This window comes from Gigantopelta aegis, chromosome 8 (genome assembly GCF_016097555.1).
Source record: "Gigantopelta aegis isolate Gae_Host chromosome 8, Gae_host_genome, whole genome shotgun sequence".
Taxonomy (NCBI): domain Eukaryota; kingdom Metazoa; phylum Mollusca; class Gastropoda; order Neomphalida; family Peltospiridae; genus Gigantopelta; species Gigantopelta aegis.
Genome location: NC_054706.1, coordinates 11,809,598 through 11,831,961, shown reverse-complemented (window position 1 = coordinate 11,831,961; position 22,364 = coordinate 11,809,598). Strand labels below are relative to the sequence as shown.

Here is a 22,364-nt window from a genome sequence, read left to right as displayed (position 1 = left end):
TTCATATAATTTGGAATGTTCCTGGTATCTTCAAACAGGAACATCTCAAAGTTGCGCAATAACGTTTGCATTCAGCCGTGCATATTGCGTCCCAGTCAGTGCTTCACGACTGGTAAATCAAAAGTTGTGGCGTGTGCTATCTTGTCTTTGAGAAATATGCACATAAAATACCTCTTGTTGGTGACAGCAAAATCTAGTATGTTTTAGGGCCTCCGCGTATGTGTCATAATTCTAGCGCTGAATATAGATGTCAAATGAAAGAAGGAAATGCTTTATTTAACGACGCACTCAACACATTTTATTTACGGTTATATGGCGTCAGACATATGGTTAAGGACCACACAGATTTTGAGAGGAAACCCGCTGTCGACACTACATGGGTTACACTCTCCGATTGGCAGCAAGGGATCTTTTATTTGCGCTTCCCACAGGCAGGATAGCACAAACCATGGCCTTTGTTGAACCAGTTATGGATCACTGGTCGGTGCAAGTGGTTTACACCTACCCATTGAGCCTTGCGGAGCACTCACTCAGGGTTTGGAGTCGGTATCTCGATTAAAAATCCCATGCCTCGACTGGGATCAGAACCCAGTACCTACCAACCTGTAGACCGATGGCCTAACCACTACGCCACCGAGGCCGGTGTAATAGGGTTCAAATTACCCCCCGGTTCAGGTTACCCCCCGGATAATTTGAATCTAGGTTCAAATTACCCCCCGTAGTTTCAAATTACCCCCCCCCCCCCAACAATCAGTAAATTTTCACAAATAGGGTATATTTTTTACATCGAAACGTTGATATATATATATATATATATATATATATATATATATATATATATATATATATATATATATATATATATATATATATTAATTATTCCTATAAAATATGAAAATTCACAATTCACAGTCTAATTCACAACACGTTCATGAATCGCCGTCTAGTTTGAGATATTAAATGGGTTAATCCGAAACTTGGGGTAATTTGAAACTACCATATATGTGCAAGTTACCCCCCAGTTTCAGGCTAACCCCCGGGGGGTCGTTAGAAACTAAGGGGGGTAGCTTGAAACTAGGTTCAGACTACCCCGGGGTAAATCTGAACCTAGGTTCAAACAACCCCCGGTAATCTGAAACTAGATTCAAACAACCCCCGGTAATCTGAAACTAGGTTCAAATTACCGGGGAGTAACTTGAATACGGGAGGAATTTGAAACTGGGACACCTGTCTGATGTCAAATGCTGTCGTTGTATTGCATTCCACACATTCTACTTGTGTTTTCCCGCCATGTCTCATAGCACTAACCGGCGGCAAGCATATAGCAAAGTGATGCTTAATTCTGTAAAATTATAAAACCTCTTTTCTTAAATTAAACTAAATTTAAAGGGACAGACCCTAGTTTTAACCCGTGAAAATCAACACCAATTTTAATTAATCTACAAACATGTAACACATTTGGATAAAGTTACGACTGAGTGAAACATGAGTCTGTGACTTTTGAAATGGCGAAATAACCTCTAAAAATAGATTAAAATTCGACTCCATAACTGTTATTTCTCAGACGCACGAACATTTTAAAAAATATGAGAAATGCATTTCGTGATATTAAAAACACCAGGATGACCAAAAACACTTCGAATGTACGGAAATGGATAATCTAACCCATAAAATCTTAGTAAAGTATGATTTCAGTCATCACAAAACTGCTATAACAGTAAAACATATGCCGTGGTGTTTAAAAACTAGGGTACGTCTCTTTAATGTTTCAACTAAAACTATAATATTCGTGGCGTCATTATAATTTTGTATGGACATTATGGTCTCGTTAAGCGGACATTCCTTTCCTTCTCTCCCAAGGCTTTACCTAACCTAAAACAAGAGGGGCGGTAGAACAAGAACGAGGACATTCCTTTCCTTTTTCCCCAAGGCTTTACCTAACCTAAAACAAGAGGGGCGGTAGAACAAGAACGAGGACATCTCACTAGAGACACTTCCCCATGCAGACAAAAAAAAGAACACTTTTAAACCACAAAGAACGCTCGTTCATATTTGTTAGTATAAAAAGTCCACACCCTTCCTAGTTACGTACTAACCTGCCTCTCCCACCCCTGAAATCAAATCTGGAACAGCTCCTAATAATGGCGACATACTAATGATCCGTACAATGTTTGCGTTTTTATTAGCCATAACGGTACTGGCGCATTCATACATAGCGTGTTGTTTGTATTGGCGGCATTCAAGCTCGACCAGCAAGTGGCCGGCAATAAACGGTGTTTAAAGTGCACACATTAATATGGGTATATACTTGACTAAAAGGGCCTGTCAGTCACCGGTCGTTTGACACAGCTTAAAGGCAAATGTCAGGATAATTGATAGTCACAGCAACACGGCTGTTCTGATAGACATTTTCATTCTTTACAAATCGGTCGGTAGTTGTACACTACGTAGGTTATGTACAGACTAAAGTAACTAAGGGAAGGGACAGCGATTTCAGTACCCCCCCCCCCCCCCCCCCACACACACACACCTAACAGTTTCAGTGTACAAATGATAAAGTAATGAAAAACCTTCTGCAGCTCGCCATATCAGGTCAAACAAGAACTAAATTATAGCGCCCCTACCGGATCTGGAGATTAGACTAAAGGGAAAAAACTGTAAACTAAAATTAATCAGCACACGGCAATATTGTGGGGGTTTTCTCATCTACATAAAAAGGGAATTTAAAAACTGAAAAAAGAAATGTAATCGTATTTTTGGTGTGATAGGTTACTCTCCCCCCAGCAACCCCTCCCCCCCCCCCCTCCGCTAGGTAAGGACCTGATTAAAAGGTCTTTATCTAGCTTGGTGTGGGTGTGGGTGTGGGGGTGTGGGGGTGTGGGTGTGGGGGTGTGTGTGGGGGGTATGGGTGTGGGTGGGGGCTGCAAGAGGTTGAGAGGTGGTGCAGATGAACCTTCATAAAAATAATAAAATGGTGTTTTGTTTGTCACCTTGGAGAAACTCCACTATTACTGTTGCCTTAACTCTTTTTTTTTGTCTTGACACCCCACTTGTTTTATTCTAGGTACGGCCCTGGAGTAGCGGCTAACACTGTAACAGCAACGTGTTCAATCCGAAGTTTGGTTCAAGCGTGGTCCAAGAAGGGCTGTGGCTAGAATGTCCACTGTTAAACACGTTTTATACGCTTTTAACTGTGTTGACCGTTTCATATTTATATGTGTGTAGCAGCCTGTTTCCCCAGGATACGATTCACAGCAGCCGATATCGCAATGCGCTGGATTGCGCATGTACGCCTATTGCTGTTCACGAGTATACACGAGTTCAAAGTTTTACGCGACAACAGCTGAGAAAAAAAAGAACAAAAGCAAAAGATCAACAGTAAGTATTTTGTTTCTTGGTATTTGTGTGTATGTTGTGTGTGTATGTGTGATGAGTGTAGTGCGTGTGGTGTGGTGGTGATAGTGGGTGTGTGTGTGTGTATATGTGTGTATGTGTGTGTGGCGTGTGGGTGTGTAGTGTGCGCGCGTGTGTGCAAGTTTGTATGCGGTGTGTGGTGTGTGTGGATATGTGTAGTGTATGTTTGCATATATGTGTGGTGTATGCATGCATGTGTGTATGTGTGGTGTGCATGTGTGGTGTGTGTGTGGTGTGCGCATGTGTATGTGTGGTGTGTGCATGTATGCATGTGTGGTGTGTGTGTGGAGTGCATGGGTATGCTATGTGTACGTAAGCTTCCTTGTATATGTGTGTGTGTGGTGTGTATGCTGTGCGTACATGTGTTTAGTTGTGTATGTCTGTGTGCGCACCGTGTATGCATGTTGTGTTTAGTTGTGGGCGTGTCTCTGTGTCTGTGTGTCTCTCTCTCTCTGTGTGTGTGTGCTTGTATGCGTGCGTGCGTGTGTGCGTTTTATTATGTTGTCATATATTGTTTAGGGCCTACTGTCGAAACACTTTATAGATGTGACAATGATATACAATGCGTGTTACAATAAGCCTGTTTTGTGATTTTCAACCGGAACGCCACAACAACCTGGAATGCTACATGTAATCTCACAGCATGCTAGTATACAGCTTAAAATTCCACTGTCTACTAAAGGTTATTAAAACCTCCATCATATACGGCCATCTGGGATAGAACAAATCTGTGTAATGTCTTTGCACTACCCACCTTCCCAGTGAATAAATAAAACTCCTCAACTGGGAGTCGGGATGCGAACCTAGTACCTATCGCTCTTTATGATCGAGAGCTTATCAAATGTCAACTCCGCCACAGAGATAGAAGTAATATGATTAGCGTATCACGCGTATTTCAGAAAAACAACAACATGACCAGCTCTCTCTCTCTCTCTCTCTCTCTCTCTCTCTCTCTCTCTCCTCTCTCTCTCTCTCTCTCTCTATCTCTCTCTATATCTCTCCATCTATATCTGTGTCTCTGTCTCTGTGTCTCTCTGTGTCTGTCTGTCTCTGTCTCTCCCTCCCTCTCGCTCTCTGTCTCTCTCTCTCTTTGTATCTGTGTCTCCGTCTCTCTCTGTGTGTCTCTCTGTGTCTGTCTCTCTCTGTCTTTCCCTCCATCTCTCTGTGTCTGTCTGTCTGTCTGTCTGTCTCTCTCTCTCTCTCTCTCTCTCTCTCTCTCTCTCTCTCTCTCTCTCTCTCTGTATCTGTGTCTCCGTCTCTCTGTCTCTCTCTTTGTCTGTCTCTGTCTCTGTGTCTCCCTCCGTCTCTCTGTGTCTCTGTCTCTCTGTGTGTCTCTCTCTGTCTCTGTGTCTCCGTCTCTCTCTCTCTGTGTCTCTGTCTCTCTGTGTGTTTCTCTCTCTATGTGTCTGTCTGTCTGTCTGTCTCTCTCTCTCTCTCTCTCTCTCTCTCTCTCTCTCTCTCTCTCTCTCTCTCTCTCTCTCTCTCTGTCTCTGTGTGTGTGTGTGTGTGTCTGTCTGTCCGTCTCTCTCTCTCTCTCTCTCTCTCTCTCTCTCTCTCTCTCTCTCTCTCTCTCTCTCTCCGTATATTTTAAACAGAACAGCCGTAGTTTAAATTGTGATGATGTGTCATTAAAGAAGCATTCCTTTTAAGTGGGATATGTTGAACAGTTGTCAGTTGTACTTGTATTGCCTCGGGAATTTAAATGTGAATCTCTGTGATCCAGACCTATTCAACTAGTGTATAGGGATCGACTGAAACTATATCTGTGACATAATGTTGAATGTCAGGTCAATATGTTCGAGGTAGGTCTACAGTAAAGCTTTTTTATTTAACGACACCACAAGAACACATTTAAAAATTAATTTTCAGCTACAAATTGTCAACAATTTGATAATTCGACACTTAGTATTTTAGAAACATCTCTGTATTTCATCATTAGGATCAAGGGATATTTTATATGCATTTTCCCTACAGAGAAGACTGAATATCACGGAGTTTGATATACCAGTTGTGGGGCACTATTTGAGACAAGAGAAGAACCCCCCTCCAAAAAAAAAAAAAAAAAAAAATAAACAAACAAAAAACCCAACAAAAACCAAAACAACAAAGTAACAAAGACAACAAAAAACAAAACAACAAAAAACAAACAAAAAAACAACCTACACACAAAAACAATAAATAAATAAATATTTAAAAAACCCACAAAACAAACTAAATAAATAAATAAATAAATAAATAAATAACTTAATAAATAAATAAATAAATAAATAAATAAATAAATAAAATCATTTATAAATAAATAAATAAATAATGCTCTGTCACATCCCCATGTACCGCTTAGTATACTAATTAATCCAAAACAGAAACACAGACAGACAGACAGATAGACAGACAGATATTTTAGTGTCACCTTATGTACACAAGTTTTTGCATTTGCAATCAGCTGACGTGATATGACAAGCAGGGGCCAATCTCACAAAACATCGTAAGTTTACGTCTGAGACTAGCGGTTTTATCGAGCATACATTTACACGTGTTGGGCATCTATTTCATGCAGCACATTACATCATTACGGAAGATGGAGCATTTTAAGGACGTAAAGAAATGAATTATGTGTATTTCTAACTATATTTGTTGTACATGTACTGTAAAAGTAATAAGAATTGTGGTTTTGTCGCAGATTTACGTTTACGTGTAAAACTAGGCTTACAGGTACCAGAGTGTACCAGACTAGATTGACGCATAGAATGTGAAGAAAAATAATTTAAACGATGCATTCTAAATTAAATTAAATTCAATAAAATTAATTAACTACAAAAATAACAAAGTAAACCAAACTAAAGTAAAATAAATTGAATACTAGTAAATAAATAAAATAGAACGAATAAGCAAGCCTATTGCAACGCACTTAATTCCGAATATTCTAGGGCGGTATGTAGCCCAGTGGTAAAGCGTTCGCTTGTTGCGCAGTCGATCTAGGTTCGATCCCCGTCGGCGGCCCCATATCGCCATTTCTCGTTCCAGCCAGTGCACCACGACTGTTATATCAAAGGCCGTGGTATGTGATTTCCTGTCTGTGGGATGGTGCATATAAAAGATCCCTTGCTACTAATGGAAAAATGTAACGGGTTTACTCTCTAAAACTATATGTCAAAATTACCAAATGTTTGCCATCCAATAGCCGATTAGTAATAAATCAATGTGCTCTAGTGGTGTCGTTAAACAAAACAAACAAACAAATAATTCCGAATACAGGGGCGGCAACTATATGTTGTGAAAATAGCATTGTCTCGAGTCCATAGATGCCACACAAGTTATAAATCATGTATCATAATAGAATAATTATATTGAACGAAATAGTTTTTCATAATGTTTCTATAAGTATGGTTTTGAAGGGAAAAAAAACTTCTTTATTTTAAGGTTTCCACGTTGTGGCATGCTCTTAAACTTAATGATTTAAACCAAAGGTTAGAGGGAACAAAATTACATATCTCGTTACGAACCAACGTGTATCGAATCCTTACCGAATGTGCAGTTTGGTACTTTTCATAAATGAAACACCCCCCCCCCAAAAAAAAAAAAAAAAAAAAAAAAACCCCCACCCCCCCCCCCCCAAAACCAACAAAAAAACCCCCACCCAACCGTGTGTAAGACTTGTATTATCATAGGTCAAGATTTACCGAAACAATGTTTTGAAGTCACATGGTATTAAAACTGACTAAAATAACACTAGTAAAGAATTACCATTTCTTTTCATTTCATTTCGACTTATTTTCGTGCTTATATCCAATTAAGATTCAAGCACGCTGCCCTGGGCACACACCTCAGCTATCTGGGCTGTCTGTCCAGGAGAAGTGAGTTAGTTGATAATTGTTAGTGAGAGAGAAGTGGGTGTAGTGGTCTTACACCTATCCATTGAGTTGTTAAAACTTGTTCTGGGCGGGAGCCGGTACCAGGTTGCGAGCCTTGTACCTACCAGCCTTGTGTTCGATGGCCTAACCGAAGTGCGCTAACCCTTAAATAATTTTGCTAAGTATATTAACTTGTGTTTTTTTTTTTTTCTGGACGAAAAACACCTGCCAATTATAATAGTGAATCTATCAGCGTTTGTAAAAATCTGACCCTGTCTATGGCAACAACGCAAGGCGCCTAGAATAACAATAGCTATAAATAAAGCTTATAGGGTATTATTGCCTGCACATAATAGCTATTATACGCCCGGACTTCGTCTGTCGAACTGTACCTGTACGTTTCAACTCAATTCATCCGTGACCACTACAATCTGTAATACAATATGCCAAGCCGTTTTAACATTTCCTGTTTCCAATCGTTCTGACCGCACCCCCTCACACATATAGATGGAAGGAAATGTTTTATTTAACGACGCACTTAACACATTTTATTTACGGTTATATGGCGTCGGACATATGGTTAAGGACCACACATCTATTGAGAGAGGAAACCCGCTGTCGCCACTTCATGGGCTACTCTTTTCGATTACCAGCAAGGGATCTTTTATATGTACCATCCCATAGACAGGATAACACATACGACGGCCTTTGATGTACCAGTCGTGGTGCACTGGCTAGAGCGAGCCTCACACATATAGATGCATACACTCATACATACATAGATATTCATACATCAATACATACATACATAGGCTTACATACATACATACATATATTATACGTGTTTTTTGCGACAATGTTTCAACTGTTTTTATTTTTATTTCATAATTATATAGAACTAACAAAAAAAAAAAAGAAGAAAGAAAAGTGTTCCTCAATTATTATTATTATTATTATTCTCTCTCTCTCTCTCTCTCTCTCTCTCTCTCTCTCTCTCTCTCTCTCTCTCTCTCTCTCTCTCTCTCTCTCTCTCTCTCTCTCTCTGTGTGTCTCTGTCTCTGTTTCTGTATGTAGGTAGGTATGTATATAAAAATGCATGTGTGGTATGAGTGTACTTTGACGTTTGGTATAAACTGATGAAGTGACATTGTAGATTATTATTATTACTAGATGTAACCCTTGCTTAACACGGGAACGTCTATATAGGATGTGGTGACTGGATACACTGGGTACACTGGGTACACTGGACCACCAACTCTTATTAGCCGGGACCACATTGTGTGTTAAAAAAAGAAATGTTTGTTCATTGATTATCGGAGTCCGTTATATTTTAGCATGCTCCTATACCACTACGGTTTCAGCATGTCTGTCCCAGGTCTCGTCTCTGGATAGCCAGAAGCCTGATCCGGGACAGATTAATACACATGTAACGTACCGGCGAGTACAGTTACGATTATGATAATCTACTGGTTATCACAAGGTCAGGTCAGATCAGGTCAGGTCATAGGACGTAACGTGCACACTCAAAACAAGCTGTTGTAGGACAGGAAAGAGTTTGAAGTGGGTGGGTAGGGGGAGGGACAAGTGCCAGAGAGCACCAGCACTCCGGCCAGGAACAATAGCGGGCGGGGGAACTAAATATAAAAAACTGCGCAGGTTTCATAAGGTAATTTGGCTCATCGTTTGGAACGGTTCATCGAAAAGAAAATTCCCTTGCTGCATTAGGACAAATGTAACGGGTTTCCTCTAATGACTACGATTCAGAATTACAATGTACCAAATGTGTGACATCCAATAGCCGATGATTAATTCATTAATGTGCTCTAGTGTTGTCGTTAAACAAAACAAACTTTCGAAAAGAAATGAATCTATTTCAGTAATTTTGACTTAGTTTGCCGAATTGTAGCTCTGAGTTTTCACAAAGTACAGACACTTTTTGTGTGGATGAAAACTGCAGGGGCGAACTAAACTTGGCGCTAACTGGCATAGGGATACATTTCGGACTGGTATGTTTGAAGTAATGTGAAATTATTTTCTCTGTGAGGAATACAAAAGCAAAGGCATAACGAAATGCAGGCCCACAACTCACGATCGGACTATCCAGTGTTAATCCGCATGTTTTGATTGATGTCATTTATATAAATGTAAAGTAGGCTGGCTCCCACAGCGAATATCAGTTTTAAGCACAGGCGCAGATTTAAGAGGAGGGTGCTGGGATGCAACTCCACATCGAAATTCGAATTATCCCTAACACTACAGTGTTTTTTATTGGGAAGAATGTAATAACTTGGCCATAGATAAAAGCGTTAGTGTACTTTTGAACACTGTAGGGTCCCTTCTTAAACATTGCATTTCCTCTAGTCAAAGGTACTTTAACTGTAGAGGGCTACCGAGACATTTGGACAGATATTCAGCCGTATCAGATCTGTCCAAATGTCCGTCTAGCCCTCTACAGTCAGCGTACTCGAACTACATTCCCTCTACAGTCAGAGTACTCGGGCTACATTCGTTCTACAGTCAGGGTACTCGGGCTACATTCCCTCTACAGTCAAAGTACTCGGGCTACATTCCCTCTACAGTCAGAGTACTCGGGCTACATTTGCTCTACAGTCAGGGTACTCGAACTACATTCCCTCTACAGTCAGAGTACTCGGGCTACATTTGCTCTACAGTCAGCGTACTCGAACTACGTTCCCTCTACAGTCAGAGTACTCGGGCTACATTCGTTCTACAGTCAGGGTACTCGGGCTACATTCCCTCTACAGTCAAAGTACTCGGGCTACATTCCCTCTACAGTCAGAGTACTCGGGCTACATTCCCTCTACAGTCAGGGTACTCGAACTACATTCCCTCTACAGTCAGAGTACTCGGGCTACATTTGCTCTACAGTCAGGGTACTCGGGCTACATTCCCTCTACAGCCAGAGTACTGAGACTACATTCCCTCTACAGTCAGGATACTCGGGCTCTCTCTCTCTCTCTCTCTCTCTCTCTCTCTCTCTCTCTCTCTCTGTCTCTCTCTGTGTGTGTGTGTGTCTCTCTCTCTCTCTCTCTCTCTCTCTCTCTCTCTCTCTCTCTCTCTCTCTCTCTCTCTCTCTCTCTCTCTCTCTCTCTGTCTCTCTCTGTCTCTGTCTCTGTCTCTCTCTGTAAAACCCACAAACACCAGAATGTCGCTAGTAACTGAAACAACACGTGTCACACACAACTTGAAAGAATTCAGCTCAGGCCTGAAACCAAAATTAAATTGCATGTGTAGCAAGTTAATTATGTTTCATTATCTTTGGTTAACAGCTAACAGTGCATTATATTTTATGTACTAGGGGTGGGGGGTGGGGGGGGGGGGGGGGGGGGTGTGTGACTGAGATCGAAGACACGAAGCAAAGTTCTTAGGGCTTGCTCCCCCGAAAACTGAAAACTAGATGTTCTGAAATGCAATTTCCTTTATTCTGGAAGTAAAATTGATATTTGCCTTAACATTTACTAACAATAAGTTTTTTGATCAGAATTATTAGGGGGGGGGGGGGGGGGGGGGGGAAGGAGCTACAACTTGATATGCAGTTTGCAGTTTGATATGCGGTTACTGTTCGCATACACAGTGGTTCTACATTATATATATAGCTGAACTATTTATACCTTCTGATGAAACAGACTACTGCAGAAGTGCCATCAAATCAAAATTATATATGTACATGTATATATGTACATATAAAATGTAATTTTACCATATGTACTATACAGAGACTTATCTACATGCTGTTATAGTTTATAATGATATACACCTGGACATGAGCGTTGCTGTCGCTCACACCACCTAGTTTTGACTGTGTAGCGTATACTTTGCAAGTATCTGTGGACATTTCTTGGAGACAAAAACACTGCAGTTAATGTTCTGTCTATATTAAGGATATTCATAAATAATGACAGCAAGTGACACATCAATATTGAATGTAGACTAAACAGAAAAACAGAAAGCGTAGATTTGCATGAAAATGGTAAGGTACTTAACCAAGGAGCTGACATCTCACTAAAGTGCTTTTCATAAGTGTCACGGGGATTCTATAATTCCCGTAACTGAATAAAACACGATTATCAAAATATCTCTCCTAACCGTATATCTATTAGATCTCTCTGTAACAGGCTGTTAAACCCTAGTATGGCTCGTCTAGGTATAATCAGAGATACGATCTTATATAAGTATATATTATTATAGCACGTTAGTTCTCTAGAAACACAACAAAAACACAATACACTTTGGAATCTGTATTAATCTACGCTGACAAATGTACAGCCGTAGTAGTTAATTAATAACAACAATAATAACAACCCAGAACTGATCACTTAATTAGTTAATCTCTAGGTGTCTAGTTACACAATATGCGAATCACTTCACCGTTACACCACACCCACACGTGTGATAATTGAGAAACGCTTCCAGGAGAAGTTAATTAATAAAGGAATTACAACACCATTCCTAACTGGTTAATTTTTAATTACCCCTAACTACTCATTCAGTAACCTTGTAACACAGAATTAATACTGGTACCGATCACAATAAAGACAATAACCTACAGTGTACCTAGGTCCGCTAGGATGACTGGCTAAGCTTTATATTACCAAATACTCATATAATGTTAGAACAAAAAGTCTACGATTTACTTCGTCAGATGACCGAAGACACTGTCTAAAGAATATTGGTATAATACAGTATCAAAATATTTAAAGTCACATCAATCACATCAAGGTTATACACAGAGCAGAAATAATATATTTACCAGTCCAAGCGGACAACGTTCCCCCTGGACGCCTTCCAAATGTTTCTCTTCGATATCTCTAAAACACTAGCTATTTATTATAAATCAGAATATGCCTGGGGGTACAAGGCGGTACCTCACGTATCATCTCATATTCTACCTCTACTAGAGTCGGTATATTTCTCTCTGATCGTCAGTCTGGCTGTCGCCAACCGCGAGCAATCTCCTGGCCATAAACAGCACTACCGGAGATATTACGTAACTACTAGCCACATGGCCTCCGCACCTGACTGGGCATGTATTAGGCGTACCGATCGAGGACCGTCGCGCAGAAGTATTACGTAACAAGTTGCCCATCTGGGCTTAAGTGCAATTAAACTGCACACGGCCCTCTAACACAATTAAAATCGCCACAGGCGAAACAAATTTAAGAGCATGTACCGTCACAATAAGTAATTTATTGATGCCATCTCGGTAAATACCAAGTAGATATCGCATATGAAAAAGCTTTCAATACCAGGTTTATTCATTAATTCATTTCAAATTATTTTCGTGCTTATATCCAATTAAGGTTCAAACACGCTGTCCTGGGCACACACCTCAGCTGTCTGTCCAGGACTGTGGGTTGGTTGTTAATTGGTTACTGGTCAGTGAGAAAGAAGAGGGTGTAGTGGCCTTACATCTACCCATTAAGCGCTTAAGAACTCGCTCTGGGTTGGAGCCGGTACCGGGCTGCGAACCCTGTACCTACTAGCCTATAGTCCGACGGCTTAACCATATTAGATTTAAACCACGTCGGCACGGGCAGACTATTTCTAGGCGCCTTTATGGCAACAATACAGTTCAGGCGGTACTTAAATAATCTCCAGGTGTATATACACGCATACACTCGGCAAAAATAAACACATCCCCACTTTTCTACAATAATTGTGACGTATTTTTTAATTCAAATACAACTTTCATATAAGCCTTTTTTCCATTGGTTAATTTTCGTGACAAATCGGACGATAGATGTACGCTGTCATGGGCAACTAGAATTTGTCACAAAAATCCGAGAACTCGTCTGATATGCTGAAAGAAGCGCGTAGCGGTCTCGTGGTATATATCCATGAGCAAAATAAACTCGTACAATAAATACGAAGTGAAAACAACGTATGTGAAGTTTTATATATTTATTGCACAATTTTACCGTTTTATTGCACATTTTTAACGGTTTTAAGAATTCTAGGTACATACGCGTTGAATGTCTCGTCGCCTACAATATCTATACACCAACACAAATTAGTTCTTAAATAATAACAATTTATTTATTTCTAAAACAAAAATTGCCTTCCTAACTGTTCTTTTTTAAATTATTATTATTTTTGTTTTTTAAACCATCATCTAGAAGTAATATAAGTGACTTTAAACAAAAGAACATTCCTTTGCTGATCATAACTAGTGTAAAAGTAATCCCGTCCCAAAAAGCTATATTTTTGGTCAGTGACCTAAACTATAGAAATTTATCTAGTCATCATATCTTGGTAATATATTATATATATAGTGATTGCAGCACATATCTGCATCCGGTTTCACGGCTATCGATCCAAAATTCAAGAAAGCAAGTGCTCTACCACTGAACTACATACATTTGTAGCAATGGCGAATCTAAGTGGTGGGCGTAGGGGCCTGCCACTTCATTTTTTATGTTAGAAAATCCGAAGAATCCCTTCGGAACATCTCATAGACCCCCTCCCCCCCCCCCCCCAACCCCCACCCCCACCCACCCACCCTCTGATTCTAATGTATTTTCTGGATCCGCCGCTGTATACTATAGGCGATCTAGTGTTTAAAAGAAGAACATGTGTTACCTTGTTTGGGTGGCTTTGTATTTGCCTTAACAGCATGCTGTTTAGATTAACAGCCGATACTTTGAGTTAGAACAGCAGGCCAGATTAATTCAGTTCTTTTTATTTCGATCAGACCATTCCCATAGTGGAGGAGGTAAAATAAACATAACATGTTTACTATACTATAGTATGCAATGTAAACAAGTTTAAACATTTAGAGAAGAAAGTAATGAAGGACGAAGGACATGTTTTATTTAACGACGCACTCAACATATTTTATTTACAGTTATATGGGGGTCAGACATATGGTTAAGGACCGCGCAAATATATAGAGTGAAAACCCGCTGTCGCCACTTTATGGACTACTCTTTTCGTTTAGCAGCAAGGGTTCGTTTATAGGCTACTAACAATGATGTATTAATATATTTTTAATGTTTGTTAAACAATATCTTCATTTTATTAAGACTAGGAGTTTTACTGTCTAAAAATGTTCTAAGGTCATTTAATGTACTGCATTCAGACAATACAGTTATGAAAATCGTCGCCACAACAGTTTCTGTTACAAATACAACGGATTCGTTCGTATCTTGGGGTATTCGGCCATCTTCCTGTTTCAGCTGGTAGGTTAATATAATTACATAGTCTAATCTAGTGGAGATATTTCTGCATTTCAAACGAAGAATATTCAAGTATGTCTCATAAGACATATACATGTGTCCAATTTTAAATAATATATAACTAATTGCCTTAACAGCATTTACAGAACAACAACACAAACCCTCGTGCCATCACTAATGCAGTAGATTAACCCGTCAAAAAGTTATTGATTCACTTTATTTTTATATTCAAATTAAGATTCAAGCACGCTGTCATGGGCACACACATCAGAAGCGAATTAAATTATCTGGAACGGGGTGGGGGTGGGTAAGGGAGGGGTCAACCCCTACCCCCGTCCCACCTGCTAACGGGTCTGAGTTAAAGGTCTGGTTCCACAGAGCTCTGTTAACGAACATGTCACATTTCCATAGGCTGTTTATTTGCTTGACACGTTCGCAACAGCTGTCTACAAATTAACGAAATATCTCCTGAACGAAACATGAAACAAATCGGACAATTCCTTCCGACATAACTCAAATGAATCTTCTCGTGAGAATACACTGATCTTAGATTAATTAGGGATGATGTCATTCTTATCAAACTGATACCATTTAAAAAAAATAAAATAATAATAATAAACAAATAAAAATGATAATAATAATATTAAAAAAAACAACAAAAAAATCTGTTTGAAACGCTAAGCACAAATAACTTCTTTATTATATATGATTTAGCACTCGTCTACTAAACATTGTCAATGTGTGATTGTAACAAAATCCATAAATGGCAGTTATGACAGTTTAGCGAACTAATACGGGATGAGATATCTTTTTACTGACATGCGTTTTATGAGTTTCATATTAAAGAATTATATCAAGGAATAAATAATTTTAGTCCGTCTGTTATAAACAGGAACGTAGGTTGGGGGTATTGGTGCGGGGAGGGGGAAGGGGGTTGGTTCGAACGAACTGTCCCGCTCAGGCAAACACATTGTTTTACAGAGCAATATTCGTATGGGTGTCCAGGAATAGGGGACACAATAGTAGGGCCTCCACGAGTATTGGACTCGAGTACTCGAGGGTCAAACTCGACTCGGACCCGAGTACACGACATTTACACTGGATGATATTGAGACTAAGGAATAAGGTAAAATATAATTATACTCTTAATGCCAGCGCTGAACATGGATCCCAAACCACGCTGTTGTATTGCATTCAACTGTTGCTTTCCCTTCATGTCTTATAACCCTATAATGTAAACGGCGAAAAACATATGGCAAAAAGACGTAAACAAATTATTATTAAATGAGAGTGTTTTTTTTTTTTTTGCATGGGTACTCCAGTGCTATGAATGGACTCGAGTCTTGCTAGACTCGGCCCGTGCCGGAGTATTGCAGTACTCGTGGCGAACCGAAACACAGGGGTCACAAAAGGTCATAAAATACACAAAACTAACACCAACGCTTCATTTGTGTTTTTGGATCCATCCTCTTTGTAAACATCACCAGTCACTTCACAATGTATAATATCATTTACAAATAAAGGGGCAGGAACGAAAGATGCTTGTAAACATCACCAGTCACTTCACAATGTATAATATCATTTACAAATAAAGGGGCAGGAACGAAAGATGCTTGTAAACATCACCAGTCACTTCACAATGTATAATATCATTTACAAATAAAGGGGCAGGAACGAAAGATGCTTGTAAACATCACCAGTCACTTCACAATGTATAATATCATTTACAAATAAAGGGGCAGGAACGAAAGATGCTTGTAAACATCACCAGTCACTTCACAATGTATAATATCATTTACAAATAAAGGGGCAGGAACGAAAGATGCTTGTAAACATCACCAGTCACTTCACAATGTATAATATCATTTACAAATAAAGGGGCAGGAATTAAAATAAGGCAGGAACGAAAGATGCTTGTAAAATGGCACCCCAGCACATCGTAAACTGCGGCGATTTATTGACAGTAGGATTATTTCGACACTTGGTCTAGAGAATGGGAGCAAACAAATCAATGCTATTCTTACCGAATAAGAACTGACGTAGCCAAGGATTTTATATTGTGTGTGTGTGTGTGGTGGGGGGGGGGGGGGGGCGCACTATGTATGTATATATGATTTTATAAAATTTAATACAGTTTTAAAAAATAGTTTGATGGGGGCCCCTGTACCCTCTCCCTACGCCACTGTGAATAAGCAGCAAAGATATTTGATTATCACTTTAGTAGACATCACAGCACATAATAACAAACACACAACATCGCTTCAGCAGGGGGTGGTGATGGCGAGGATGAGAGAGAGAGAGAGAGAGAGAAAGAGAGAGAGAGAGAGAGAGGGGGGGAGAGAGAGAGAGAGACACACACACACACACACACATTTTCATAGACACGCACGCACACACACACATGCACACACGGGCGGACACACACATACACGGACGGACGCACACACACACACACACACACACAGACAAACACGCGCGCACGCGCGTAGACCGAATATGTCTGCCTCTGTAAAGCTTTATTTCATGTTATTTATATATATTTAATGATTTGTCTAGTTTATATTTATAGCATAATATTATGCTCAGTGGCTCCATAAAGCTTTATAGAGACAACAATATTTCATCTAACACACACGGTGTCACCTCTCAGTGAGATCGTGGACCTGATGGCACGCTTGAATGTTAACCCTTCCCCCTTTTTCAAAGTGCTAGATCCGCCCCTGGAAGTCAGCACTTGTATATTTTAATTAACAGTTTTAACAGAGATGCCGCCATCCCTCTGTGTTGGTAATGCGTGATGTTCCTGACACACAGACTATAGATTGAAGTAATATTGAACATTTATTGTATGCTAGTATCTTCGCAAATCTAAACAGCCAGCACCCGGTCTTCTGGAATTGTACACACAGCGGTCAACAATAACCCCCATCACTCACTCACCCCATGCCGGCCCTGGAAGAAACTATTGTCGCGAGTTAGGCAACATTGTGGAATCTGTCCGCTCTCAGAGTGATTGGTTGCACGGATTCTGACGCGTATACCCACACATATGGACTACGCTTTGGTGTAATATTAGCTTTATAATACGCACTGACTTAACACTGTCGATCCCAACTAAAGTTTTGCCGGTAAGTGAAATGTTTTGTTTATAAACAGGTTGTGTAAAATAACATAGACAATAATTATTGTTTGTACAGTAAGTTATTCATGTGCTGTGATGCTAGTTTGAAGTTGGTATCTAGCAATAGTCACAAGTAACAATAAAATACCCTGTACAGTATTTAGTTATGATAATTAACTTAAAGCTACAATATCGCGTCGTCACACGATTGTATGCATGTAATAGTAAAAAACATGGTAACATATTTTCACGGGCGGATCCAGAAAAAGGGAAAAAGGGCACACGTACCAACTTACGAAAAGGGAAACCCAAATAAATATATTTGGGGGGGGGGGGGGCGGGTCCCCTGGTCCCCCTCCCTGAATTTTAAATTTAACTTTTTACATGTTAAAGTTTGTTTTGTTTAACGACACCACTAGAGCACATTGACTTATTAATCACCGGCTGTTGAATGTCAAATATTTGGTAATTTTTACATATAGTCTTAGAGAGGAAACCCACTACATTTTTCCATTAATAATTAGGAATCTTTTATATGCACCATCTTACAGACAGGATAGCACATACCACGGCCTTTGATATACCAGTCGTGGCGCTCTGTCTAGAACGATTATACATGTATATAGTAATATACATGTTGTGACGCGAGACTAACTTTCAGTTTCGAAATATCGTATAGAAGTTAGCTTAGTTGGTAGAGCGTCCGCCTGAGGTGCTTGGGACGAAGGATCGAGTCCCCTTGGTGGACTCGTTCTCTGATTAGGTGTTTTCGTTCCCAACCAGTGCCCCACGACAGGTATATTAAAAGATGGGTATTTTAAGTCCTGTCTGCGGGATACAACAGAATCCATGCTGCTAATGGGGACATGTAGCGACTTTCCTCGGAAGACGATGGTTAATTAATCAATGTGCTAGTGGTGTCGTTAACAAAACAAACTTTAACATTTATATTGTGATATGTTCAATTAAATGCAATCTTCAAATAACGATAACCAGATGGAGGTTGCCGCCAAACATATTTAGTACCTGTTGCTTTAAAACATAAAGTTTATACCTTCAGCTATATGCCTATAAAACAATTACAACTAAATAATTCCAATTTTAACATTTTTATTTTATTTATTTATTTATTTATTTATTATTATTATTATTGTTATTGTTGTTGTTGTTGTTATTATTATATTTTTTTATTTTTTTTTTATTTTTTTTTCTTGAGAGTTGCGTCTCTGTTGTATGCTTACACATTCAACACACTGAGTTTACCCAACATTCTTTGTGGTCAACTCACAAAACAAACAAAGATGGTGGCATGCTATATTTAGCCACAAATTATTCGGGAAAACCCCTCTTGTCGACCAGTGCAAGACTTTTTAGAAATATCATTCCAGAGTTAATTATGGAATGACTATGCGTGGGATCGATTATTTTGTTATTTTGTAGCTATTTATTACAAATAAATGTAAAAATAACGAAATAGTATAATTTCATTTTTGACATAGCACTTTTAAAATCACTGACCCTATATTTTCGAATATCACAGTTTGTCTTCTTCTTTTTACATACCCCCTTCTTTTCTTGGCAAACCCACTACGTTTACTCGTCGGATTAGCTCCAAATGCGTATTTGACTAAACTCGTAACTTTGAGATCTCACAATCCAATGCAAAACCTCTTGCATGGTTAATGCGATGTTGTTTAAGAGAGGTTAAGGGAGCTTTGTGAATTAGGCCAAAGAGCCGTAAATAGCCTAAAATAACGAAACAGAACACTAAAATATGAGACATTCTGCAACGACAACCCCCCTCCCCCACACAAAAATCAGTGATAATAATAATAAATTGTTTTTACTACTACTACTACTACTACTACTACTACTACTACTACTACTATTACTAATAAATTGTTTTTACTACTACTACTACTACTACTACTACTACTACTACTACTACTACTACTACTACTACTACTACTACTACTACTACTACTATTACTATTACTATTACTGCTGCTACTACTACTAAAAAAAACAAAAAAACAACAACAATAATAATAAATTTAAAAACATTATTAAAGACACTTTTAAACGAACGTTTTTTGGTAAACTCCTCCCACCCCCACCTTCCCCGCTAGGTACCGCCCGAAAATATATTTTATGTTAAACAAAAGAGAAAGCTGGGTCAAAATATTTAACGGTGTTTGCTAAGAGGAAGTTGTAGCACGTGATGTGTCAAAAGACAATTTGTCAAAAAATACTACTTGTACGTATACCAACTTTAACGACACGTAGCATTAATATTATACAATGGTCAACATAAGGCAATTTCCGAAATGTTCCGAATTTACGTAGTAGTCATTTTTTATTATTTTTATGATAACCAACGCTTCCTCGTTAGTTGTCTATGACAAAAGAAATATGTGAAAAGAAAATTCGAGAAAATTATAGAAACACTATGGAACCGTATTAGTGCCACCAACCGCAATAAAATAATTCCATTTGCCTACATATAATCTTGGAAAAATCAAGTTTAATCTTAGTAAAATCAAGTTTAATGTTGGAAAAATCAAGTTTAATGTTGGAAAAATCAAGTTTAATCTTGGTAAAATCAACTTTAATGTTGGAAAAATCAACTTTATTCTTGGTAAAATCAACTTTAATGTTGGAAAAATCAACTTTAATCTTGGTAAAATCAACTTTAATCTTGGTAAAATCAACTTTAATCTTAATAAAATCAACTTTAATCTTGGAAAGATCAACATATAATCTTGGAAAAATCAACTATAAATTTAGAAAAATCAACAACCTTTAATATATTGATTAACAAACCAAATTTTAGATAGAAATATCAAACAGTGTTTAAATAATACATGTTACATTAAAATAATAATTAACAAACTAAGTTTATATTAAATAGTACACCTTTAGAATACATTAATTAACAAATTAAGTTTAGATAGAAATATCACACTATTGTAACAGGGCCACGTACCCTTAATATATTAATTAACAAAGTAAGTTTAGATTACAATATCACAATATTGTAATAGGGCCACGTACCTTTAATATATTAATATTGTTAATTAATACATTAAAGGTACGTGGTCCTACTTCAATACTGTGTGATATTTCTATCTAAACTTTGTCAATTAATATATTAAAGGCATGTGGTCCTAATACAATATTGTGATATTGTAATCTAAACTTAGTTTGTTAATTAATATATTAAAGGTACGTGGCCCTGTTACAATAGAGTGATATTTCTATCTAAACTTAATTTGTTAGTTAATGTATTCTAATGGTGTACTATTTAATATAAACTTAGTTTGTTAATTATTATATCAATGTAACGTGTATTATTTAAACACTGTTTGATATTTCTATCTAAAATTTGGTGGTTTGTTAATCAATATATTAAAGGTTGTTGATTTTTCCAAATTTAAAGTTGATTTTACCAAGATTAAAGTTGATTTTACCAACATTAAAGTTGATTTTTCCAACATTAAAGTTGATTTTTCCAAGATTATATGTAGGCAAATTGAATTATTTTATTGCGTTTGGTGGCACTAATACGCTTCCGTAAAATACAACAATAATACTCCATCATAGAAACAACGAGGGTTGGCGGACAGTCTTTAATTTTTCCATTTGCCCCTCCCCCTCTAAGCATGGCCCTATAAACCGAAAAGGATATAGAGAAAATGTTGCCTATGCATTCTACACTACGTATGGTCGATGATGAGGAAGAGAGTGATAAAAAACCCACAAAACAACAAAACAAAACCAAAAAGCAACACCCTCCCAAAAAAGCTCCAACAACAAAAAAACCCCTCAAAAAACCCCCCAAACCAACAAAACCCAACAACATACAAACAAATCAGAAAACCCAGAAATATACGAATTAGGGCACAGTATTACTTCTCCTGCTAGATTAAAAACAAATAATAATAAAAACAAATAATAAAAACAAATAAAATAATAAAAGACAAGAAGAAGAAGGAGCCGTTTTGTAGACTATTTTTCAGGGACATGGGAGGGGGCTTGTATACAACTTCACCCATGTCCCTCACTAGATACGAACCTGAAATGTGAAGACAAATAATGAGAACATGTTAGAAATGCAATAAGGATATTTCAGCTTGTTATTTACCTCGTTCACATCTTCGTTCTGATTAATGACCTTTCCAGGTAAGGACTATGTAAACCGGACGATGTGTAAGTATGCCATACAATATACTGTACCGACTCGGTGTGTTGTTGACACGCCGGGGCGACCTAACAAAACGCGCACGATCTGCTCATTGACTAATTTAAGTTTGAAACAAAGTCGATGACCAAGAAGAGGAAGAGGATTGAGAAGAAGAAGAAGAAATATGAGAGAGAGAGAGAGAGAGAGAGAGAGAGAGAGAGAGAGAGAGAGAGAGAGAGAGAGAGAGAGAGAGAGAGAGAGAGAGAGAGAGAATAATATGCATCATTTTATTTTATTTTGCATTTTATTTATTTATTTATGTGTACTTATCGGGGACCGGTAGAAGTGTGCCCACCCCACCCACCCCCACAACGGAAAGTACGAATACTGATGCTTCGCTTAATACAATCAAATCATTTGAACGCATGTTTATTATGTCTGGTTGATTTCCGGCATCACTTTAGTCGTCTTGCATATCAGGACGGAATTGTTATTTTCTCACATATGCTACATGCGTACGATTCCATCCATCCGTTCGTCCGTGTCTCTGTGTCTGTCTGTCTCTATCTCTGTCTGTCTGTGTATCTCTCTCTCTCTCT

At 38.4% G+C, this 22,364-nt stretch overlaps 1 protein-coding gene across 1 annotated transcript in view; it reads left to right on the top strand.

Moving 5' to 3' along the window:
• The first annotated feature begins 3,111 nt into the window (after positions 1 to 3,111).
• The window catches only part of LOC121379995 (lysosomal alpha-mannosidase-like), an 82,616-nt gene continuing 63,363 nt past the window's right edge, over positions 3,112 to 22,364 (top strand). Inside the window, exon 1 of the mRNA XM_041508702.1 lies at positions 3,112 to 3,378. The gene's annotated coding sequence lies outside the window, so the exon portion shown is untranslated. The remainder of the gene's footprint in view (positions 3,379 to 22,364) is intronic.